Here is a 9,768-nt window from a genome sequence, read left to right as displayed (position 1 = left end):
AAGACACGCAGCATGCAAAGGCAGTGTGTGAGTGTCATGGTACAGGTCCTCTAAGGGTGACACAATAAGTGCTGCAGCCCTTAGAGGCCTTCTCTGGTCACAGTGCTCTGGGTACCTGTGGTACCATTTACCAGGAGCTGACATGTGGCCAGAGATGCTACTCAAACAAAGGGGGCCCCTGGCATAGGCTAAAGGTAGAGACGCAGGGGAAAGAGGACAAACAAATACTACAAAAAGTCTCTACCTGTATGGATCAAACAGGCACTAACAAGTCGCCAAAAGACACATTCCTAGGGAGCTGGCCTATCAACAGAGACAATCACTGTTGATAGGCCAGCTCCGTGGGAGTGTATCTATTGGTGACTTGTTAGCGCCTGTTTGATCCATACAGGTAGAGACTGTTTGTAGTATTTATGTGGCCAGAGATACCAATTGGGTTTGGCTTCAATGCCGTTTTCGGGAAGGAACATAGGCCCTGGGTACCTGATTAGCAGGAGCCCAGGGCACACTCCGTCAAAGAACATCAGCAAGTCAGCCAAAAGTGGGGGCATACCAAGCAAGAAAGAGTCAAACACTACCCAGTACGACCCCCTACACTACCCTAAACCCTAAAACACTAGCCCCAGCACAACCCCAAGACCCCCAGTCCTGTCCCAACACTCAAACACTACCCTAAAAAAGTAACCTCCACCCCATGCCCCTTACCTCTCTCTCCTCATGGTTCCTCTCTTCTCCTGCTTCACATCGTCTCTGAGGGGCGGTGCACGTCATTTTGAGGAAACGGTACAGCCTCTGTTTCCTTACATGACGTGGATCATCTAAATTTTTTTAGAACGCATGGTCATTACTATACATACCTTTACAACGAAATTCGTTGTAAAGACATGCGTGGTAAATGACCATGCGTTCTAAGAAAAATGCGTAGTAATGACTTTGCGATGTATAACGCATGTGTGGTAATGCATGCTTTGTAATTTAAATGGCTGTTTACCAATTATTTGCAGTAATATTAGTGAGCTGCTCCTGTGTTACAATATTGAAAACATGTCACTATCCCTAAATATTAATGTAAACACATTTAGAATTTGGATGAGTGTGCCTGTGCACTGTCAGTGGCTAGCCAAAGAGGGCATGAAAAGCCGAAATTAGATCTTAAATTTAAAGCTGTTACGACCGGGCGGGGGCATAAATAAGTTTAGCCAAGGGCCTCCACAGTCCTTAAGATACCCCTGTCACCATCCTCTGTTTATCTGCACCATCCTATTCGGAAGCATTCTTCCTGGTGAGCCCGATTGTTCTACTGCATCTATTGCCTTTTTTATTTACCTGGTTTAGGAGTTTATTTTATTCAGGTAAAAAATGCTTTTCAGCCAGGATATTCTTACCAGTGTTCAGTTTGGCATTCGGTCCGCTACAAACATTGATAGTTGTGACTTTTTCTGCAAATTTGTGTTCTAGATGTGTTCTATGGCCGAACACGCCTACAGGTTCGGGATTCATGCTTCTTTAGATCGAGCCTAGTGCAGCGCACATGTGCTACTCTATGAGAGGCTTCTTGTGAGCACTACAAACTTCCCCAAACTTCTCCCTGTGGGTCTGAGATCCTTCCACACATTGGATTGGCCTTTGCGTGTGGCTTTCAATAATGAAAGCAAGCATATGGCCAAAGGCGGGTGCATGTCCCACCTCCTCTCCAAAGGTTCACTTTCACAGCATTTTGCTCTTGGGAACTGTTAATGTTAATGTTATTTTGGAATTTATAAAAGCGCAAACTATCGTTCCGAAAGGAGCATCATGGTGCTATGGAGCGGGGAAGATCAACAGAAGTGAGATCTATATGGCAGCGAGTACATAAGCATCTGACAGATTAAAAAGCCAGGTTTTAAGTTGGTTGCGAAAAGGCACTTCCTGATCAAGTAGCCTTAGCTCCTTTGGCATCCCATTCCATGCCCTAGAGGCCAGGACACTGAGGGTTTTCCCCCTTTAGTTTTGAAATGAAAGGCGGGAATATTGGCTAAATTACAGCCTGCTGATCTCAGAACTCTTGTGGGACAATAGTGGGAATATCTTTTAATGAGATATTTGGGGCCGATGTTGTTTAAAGCTCTAAAGGAGGTCAACAACATTTTTAAGAAAATCCTTTTATGTAGGGGGAGCCAATGAAGTTTCCGAAGAGCCGCAGAGGCCGATGATTTTCTGGGAAGTTTCAATACCAGGCGATTATGGACACTTTGTAATTTTTTTTAATGTCATTTTTTTTACTCCAGCCATGAGACCATTACAATAGTCAAGGCGGGAGAGTATAAGGGCCACCGCCACGGATTTTCTTACATCAATGGGGAGAAAGTCAAATATTTTTTTCAATGATTTGATGATGTTAAAACAACTACCGACCAAACTCCTTACTTGGTGGTCAAAAGATAATGACGCATCAAAAAGGATGCCCAAATTCCTGGCCGTTTCTACTGAACTCAGAGGCGAGGTGGCTCCCTCTGGCCACCAATCGTTGGGACTAAAGTTAACATTTTTCCCAATGGGCAGTATTTCTGTTTTCCCGGAATTACATTTTAGACAGTTGTCATTCATCCATTGGAAAACTAGCAGCGGCGCGCAGGGTGCCAGCTGCATTCCTCCCTCGTCGTGGCCGTCGTGGATCAGGTTACTAATTAAACACAGCGAGGTCACTTTCACTTTCGCGGCCGCACTTGTTTAATCAAATTGCTTTTTTGTGTTAAAAGCACTTACTCGCCATGAGCTTGCGTACCTAAATATTTTCTTTTTTTCTGACTCCGTTACAGAAGGGATCTTTCGTTTCTTTTATTACAAACATTTTTTATTCGAGTGTGACGGTGAGGAGGTTCTCTCTTGTAAACACACAAGTGCTCAGGTTTTCATTCTCCATTTCAGTTGCCTCTTCCTACCCCTGAGGTTCCTGCACAGTAAGTTAGTTAGTTAGTTGTATGCTCTCAGTGGAGCATACAACTAAGTTTTCCAATGGGATAATTCAGTGCACATAGCAAGCTCTTTGTTTGTCGCCTTGTTATGGTAACAATTAATCCTGTTTCAGGAATAAAGAAACCGTGGACTCTCAGACAGACAGAAAGGCTACAATATTTCCACAAGCAGTCTCGTTCTAGAAATACTTCCCGATTTGATGATCTGCTGTTAGAGTTTTGCGCCCCACTGTGATACCTTTCCTGCATTGAGTCAATAAAATAAACATTGCCTTGAAGTCAAACAGAGTTCAAAAGACAGAATACTTTTCCAGCTTTCTGCTCCAAACCAAGGATTGCTCCGCCATGGTGATTATATGTGCCCTATATCAACAAATAATAACTGTGGGTCTATGTGAAAACTAAGGTCTCTGTATACAGACAGTGTCAAACTTATCGTTATGTTGCATCGGGACTAATCACACTGTGATCTATGTACCCATCAGTTACTTGCTCTGTACCGCCCTGTTGTCATCATTTGGGCGATCACACAAAATGGTATGTCCACATTGTACACACCACTGGTAAACACAGTAGTAACTGGAAGCAGTGCTCAAAATAATATGTGTAGAAGAAAGTGTAAAGATAACATTGGATAGTGGAAACACAAATAATTTTAATGAGAAGTGACCACTTCCAAGATTAAAACCAAAAAAGGTGCAAAGTATCAGTAGTTTAAACAAATATCTACTGCATGATATTAAAGGTCGACATGTTTCTGCAGTAAATTGACCCAACCGGGGTCACCTGCTTCCTCAGGACCAAACGTTTTACTTTGCGACTGCTTCTAAAGTGAATAAGTGTAACAAAAACTGAAATAAATTGGGTATCACCTGAATAAGTCCTCTCACTGTTCCGTTAAGATGATGCACAGATGGTGAAGACACATATGTGGAGAAACAGAGATAGTAGGATAACAAATTAATAACAAAGTTATCTCTCCTTAGTTTAAGAGTAAAGTCTAATGTCTCTTGTATTTGTCCTATACAAATAGAATACTGCCCAACCATACATTAATTGGATATTCCTCTCACTCACCTGAAGAATGAGGGACCAGCGCCACTCCTCACCTGGCTACAGCTCAGGAATTGGGAACACCGCTCTGTTTAAAATCATAGAATTCAAAGTGAGAAAAACCCCACTGGCCAGCTGTTGTTATATGTCTGAGCAAAATGATCGCTCAAATTACGAGGTTAAAAGATGTCAGAGTCTAGTCAAAAACCAGTTTAGTTCATATTAACTCAGATCCCGTTTAGAGTTTTGATGGGACTCGTTGGTAATGGTCTAGAATCCCAGACCCTATTGGGAGCCTGAAAATATCCACATAGTTAGTAAGTGTATTGTGCACGCTATCCACCTCTGTTTCGTGGAGATGGAAGCATGCATGAGGATGCTATTTCATCAGGCTATCATGTTGTAAGTCAACGATCCCCATTAGTTAGTCAGCAGGGATTGATATCGTAAATAGCTCAAAACCAGGACGAAACATCGGTACTGTATTCAGTACCCGACGTCTTCCTGGAGTTGTGCACTGGATAAACCCAGTATTTATTCTCGAAGATGATGTCAGAAAGGGTAATATTCGGCGGGCGTGATAGGTCTGAGTCTCTACCCTCACGCTCGTCGATGTTGTATCGAGTGCTCATTTCCAGTCCCGCCACGTATCTACCAGAACTGTCGAGACCCGCCAAATTCCCTATTAACGGTACACGTACACGTACCTGTCCGTCGGTGCACCGATCAGGCATCTGCGCTGTTCGGGGATGCACCGAGGGACGGGCATTTCCTTGTTTTGTTTTGATCTGGCTGTCCAAATTGTACGTCATTGCACAACGTGTAACTCCATTGGTCCATATTTACCAGTCATCAAACTGCGCACCCGAGGCTATGGGAATCGTAGTTTAATCATTTATTGCATTGTAGTATTGTAGTATTTCATTTTAGAAAAATAAACAAGATTAATTATCAGATTAATTATCAAATTAAACTAATACTGAATATTTAAATCATTATTCATGTAGGATTGCCAAAAGTCACGTCGGATAGTAGCGTACTAACACACGACTATTCCCCGCAATACTACAATGCAATAAATGATTAAACTACAATTCCCATAGACTCGGGTGCGCAGTTTGATGACTGGTAAATATGGACCAATGGAGTTACACGTTGTGCAATGACGTACAATTTGGACAGCCAGATCAAAACAAAACAAGGAAATGCCCGTCCCTCGGTGCCTCCCCGAACAGCGCAGATGCCTGAACGGTGCACCGACGGACAGGTACGTGTACGTGTACCGTTAATAGGGAATTTGGCGGGTCTCGACAGTTCTGGTAGATACGTGGCGGGACTGGAAATGAGCACTCGATACAACATCGACGAGCGTGAGGGTAGAGACTCAGACCTATCACGCCTGCCGATTATTACCCTTTCTGACATCATCTTCGAGAATAAATACTGGGTTTATCCAGTGCACAACTCCAGGAAGACGTCGGGTACTGAATACAGTACCGATGTTTCGTCCTGGTTTTGAGCTATTTACGATATCAATCCCTGCTGACTAACTAATGGGGATCGTTGACTTACAACATGATAGCCTGATGAAATAGCATCCTCATGCATGCTTCCATCTCCACGAAACAGAGGTGGATAGCGTGCACAATACACTTACTAACTATGTGGATATTTTCAGGCTCCCAATAGGGTCTGGGATTCTAGACCATTACCAACGAGTCCCATCAAAACTCTAAACGGGATCTGAGTTAATATGAACTAAACTGGTTTTTGACTAGACTCTGACATCTTTTAACCTCGTAATTTGAGCGATCATTTTGCTCAGACATATAACAACAGCTGGCCAGTGGGGTTTTTCTCACTTTGAATTCTATGATTTTAAACAGAGCGGTGTTCCCAATTCCTGAGCTGTAGCCAGGTGAGGAGTGGCGCTGGTCCCTCATTCTTCAGGTGAGTGAGAGGAATATCCAATTAATGTATGGTTGGGCAGTATTCTATTTGTATAGGACAAATACAAGAGTCATTAGACTTTACTCTTAAACTAAGGAGAGATAACTTTGTTATTAATTTGTTATCCTACTATCTCTGTTTCTCCACATATGTGTCTTCACCATCTGTGCATCATCTTAACGGAACAGTGAGAGGACTTATTCAGGTGATACCCAATTTATTTCAGTTTTTGTTACACTTATTCACTTTAGAAGCAGTCGCAAAGTAAAACGTTTGGTCCTGAGGAAGCAGGTGACCCCGGTTGGGTCAATTTACTGCAGAAACATGTCGACCTTTAATATCATGCAGTAGATATTTGTTTAAACTACTGATACTTTGCACCTTTTTTGGTTTTAATCTTGGAAGTGGTCACTTCTCATTAAAATTATTTGTGTTTCCACTATCCAATGTTATCTTTACACTTTCTTCTACACATATTATTTTGAGCACTGCTTCCAGTTACTACTGTGTTTACCAGTGGTGTGTACAATGTGGACATACCATTTTGTGTGATCGCCCAAATGATGACAACAGGGCGGTACAGAGCAAGTAACTGATGGGTACATAGATCACAGTGTGATTAGTCCCTATGCAACATAACGATAAGTTTGACACTGTCTGTATACAGAGACCTTAGTTTTCACATAGACCCACAGTTATTATTTGTTGATATAGGATGCTATAAGGGGTTATAACTGTGCAGTTGGTCGTTAAATATTCCCTTGGACCCTACTCCCTCCGTGTTTTGATACTGATTATATGTGCCCGCCATTGCTTTTAGATGGATATGGTCACGTCTTTCTGGGAGGAGTGCGCCTCCCAGAATCAGAGCCTACTAACTACCGAAAACCATCACATTCACAATAATAGACACATCCCTCTCCATTCCAAATAACTACCGTCCTAACTACAACAGTAATACACCACACCAAAATAATCATCCCCAATCCAGTAACCCACACACTTGTACAAACTACCACACACCACGCCAATCTACAACACTCCTAACACCTCAAACAACATTTGCTTATCCACTTAATCTACACTACTCTACAAAACTAAAAACTAACCCAAACCATTCGCACTCACTCAAACCCACTTAACAAAATACAGAAAGCACTATATCATACTGCTTTTTAGATACTAAGGTTATTCTAAATACAACAGACATCCAAATTCACATTTTATTTACAAACTCATACCATTCATCGTACATCAGTTAATCAGCAAACCATTAAAAGCAATTTTATTGCCAAAAACACATACAATCTACACTTAGTATACACCCACACTACTGTAAAACAAAGAAAAAAAACTCAAGCAAAGGCGAGACCTAGTGGCTTTGCCAAAGCTTGTTTTAATATTTCCCACTTTCTTGTTTTATAATGTTGGTCTGTAGGCGTTACTGTCTCGCCCAGCAGTAATTCACACCGTCAGTACTGCATCCAGCCGTAACCTGCCTCCCAACCTAAAGCCTGCCTGAGCTGCGTCCACTGGGAACAGAGAAGTTGTTGTTCGATCAAAGTCTACGGAAAATATGTACCCCTGCTCTTAGCTGTCTTCGGAACTCTGCCAAACTGGAGCGCACGGACAGCTGCACCATAGCCCCGCCCACTGAAGGGAAGGACGCGTCAGCCTTGCGTTGGCAGGTCCAGACAGAAGCAGCAGCGCTCCGAGAAGAGCTTAGAAGTACACTCATCACTTTACTGACTGGTCCACGAACCCGCGCCTCTCTGTAAAGCGCTGAACGGATTCTGAATGTTTTACTTGGTCACCAGCGCTGACTATGGACACGGTGTAATAAATACAGACAATGTAATACAAATAAGGAGTGACCTTGAATAAGAAATGGAAATATGAGCATAATGAAATTGAAAGAAGTGAACATGAGGGGATCATGGATGTAATGGGGGGGGGGCTCTGGGGGTTGCCGCAGCAACCCCGGCTTGCCCCCTAGTGGGACTGGGTCACAAACCCCAACTGAAAATAAGACGCCTCCCTCACCCAGTCAGGAAGCTGCTCTGGTACAAAGGAAAGAAAGAGAGGGTACTGCTGAGTGTGTCCCACAGTTGGGATATATAGCATCAGGACAGAGTCAATGGATCATGCCCGGTATCAGAACACTGGAATGTTGAGAGCTCCACTGAAGACAGTGGAGTAGCTCCGGGCTTATAACGGCTGGCTTTAACCCGGCGCTCCAATATTCCAATGTTTGTACCCATGTTTTCCCTTTTTAATTTAGAACATTTTAACCTTAGTGGGTGGAATGTTCTAAAAGCCTTATAGACCTTCTGCCTCAGGCTATATCAGTTGTTAAAGGCCCTCTCCCTGGTTATAGGCCCTCACCTGTGAATCAGGTCTATAACTCAGGACCTTTAACAACCGGTATAGCCAATGGCAACGGGATATAATAGCTATCAGACCCCACTGCAACTCCCTCTCTTCCAGCACTTTTATCATTGACAGTGTGCTCTCCAAAATCCCAGTTCTGTTAATTGAAAAGCCAACACTGGCTGAAAGTAGCGGTGTGCTACCCAATTTTATTTTTATTTATTTTATGCGTTTTTATATAGCGCGGACTTTACCCGAAGGTGTCAGAGCGCTTCACAACAGGAACAGTAGTAAAACATGAGGAAAAATTGCAAGTGAGCATGTTACTAAAGCGAAGGTTACGTTACATAATGCAATAGTGACAATTGTGCATGTATCAAGAGCAAACAAAATACAAGAGGTTGCAAACGATACGTTACAAGAGGAAAAAAAGTGACGTGTGTATGTTACAAAAGAGTACAAATAGAGGTATAATACTACACTAAATGGCAGATACTCAAAACACAAGAACAAACGTTACGTTACATGAGGCAATGGTGGCAATTGTGCATGTATCAAAAGCAAACAAAACACAAGAGGTAACAAATGATACATTAAAGAGAAGGAAAGTGACGTGTGCATGTTACAAAGGAGTACACAATACAAGTAGAAGTATAATACTGCAATAAATGGCAGACTCTCAAACCACAAGAACACATTGGGAAGGTGCTTCAATATTCATGTAGAACAGAGTTTCCTACAATGGAAGGAATTCCTTCAGATAATAGAGAGGGCGTGAATTAAATTTGGAAGAATCTTTGAAGGAGGAGAGCTTTGAGGTCAGTTTTGAAGGCCTGGGAAGAGGTGGCGGTCCGGACCTGAGACGGAAGTGAGTTCCAGATTCTCACCGCGTTGCCTGAAAAGGATTCGGCCATCGACCTTTCCTTCTTGAAAGTGGGAGGATCAAGCAATAAATTTTCCACATTACGTGATTGTCTAGAGCCTCCAGAGAGTTTCAGTTTATTCGCCAGGTAGCGAGGAGAGGAGTGCTTGATATGACGAGAGAGTTGTTTCGCTACACATCTTTCTGTGATTTTCGCAAGAAAAGGTAGGTTAGTGATGGGGTGGAAGTTCTTGAGGTCGTTCGCATCAGCTGTGGGTTTTTTAAGCAGAGGAGTGACCTGCCCAGTTTTGAAGGAAACAGGAAGGGAGCCTTGACAGAGGGAGAGGTTAATCAAAGTGGTCCAATAGGACAGAGAATGGGTATAGAAGTCAATGACAATGGCACTAGGGTTGGGGTCAAGAGAATGGTTGTTGGGCTTTGTTTCCGGGATGCATTTGAGGAGGGCATCTTCGGAGATGGGGTCAAAGTTCTGCCAAATGGCTAAGGATTTGCGCTCCTCTGGAGGGGTAGGAATCGGATAACTGACCTGATCCACAAGTGATTTCACTTTTTCGTCAA

The 9,768-nt window shown here is 42.9% G+C and overlaps 1 long non-coding RNA gene across 1 annotated transcript; it reads left to right on the top strand.

Annotated features, from left to right (window-relative positions):
- Positions 1-5,194: 5,194 nt before the first annotated feature.
- On the top strand, positions 5,195-6,286 carry LOC144767211 (uncharacterized). Its single transcript, XR_013598097.1, has 3 exons — positions 5,195-5,274; positions 5,894-5,957; positions 6,146-6,286. It is a non-coding gene; the product is annotated as an uncharacterized LOC144767211 (long non-coding RNA).
- Positions 6,287-9,768: the final 3,482 nt, after the last annotated feature.

This window comes from Lissotriton helveticus, chromosome 7 (assembly GCF_964261635.1).
Source record: "Lissotriton helveticus chromosome 7, aLisHel1.1, whole genome shotgun sequence".
Lineage (NCBI taxonomy): Eukaryota > Metazoa > Chordata > Amphibia > Caudata > Salamandridae > Lissotriton > Lissotriton helveticus.
Note: the sequence above shows the minus strand (reverse complement) of the source record. Positions and strands in the feature narration are given on the sequence as shown.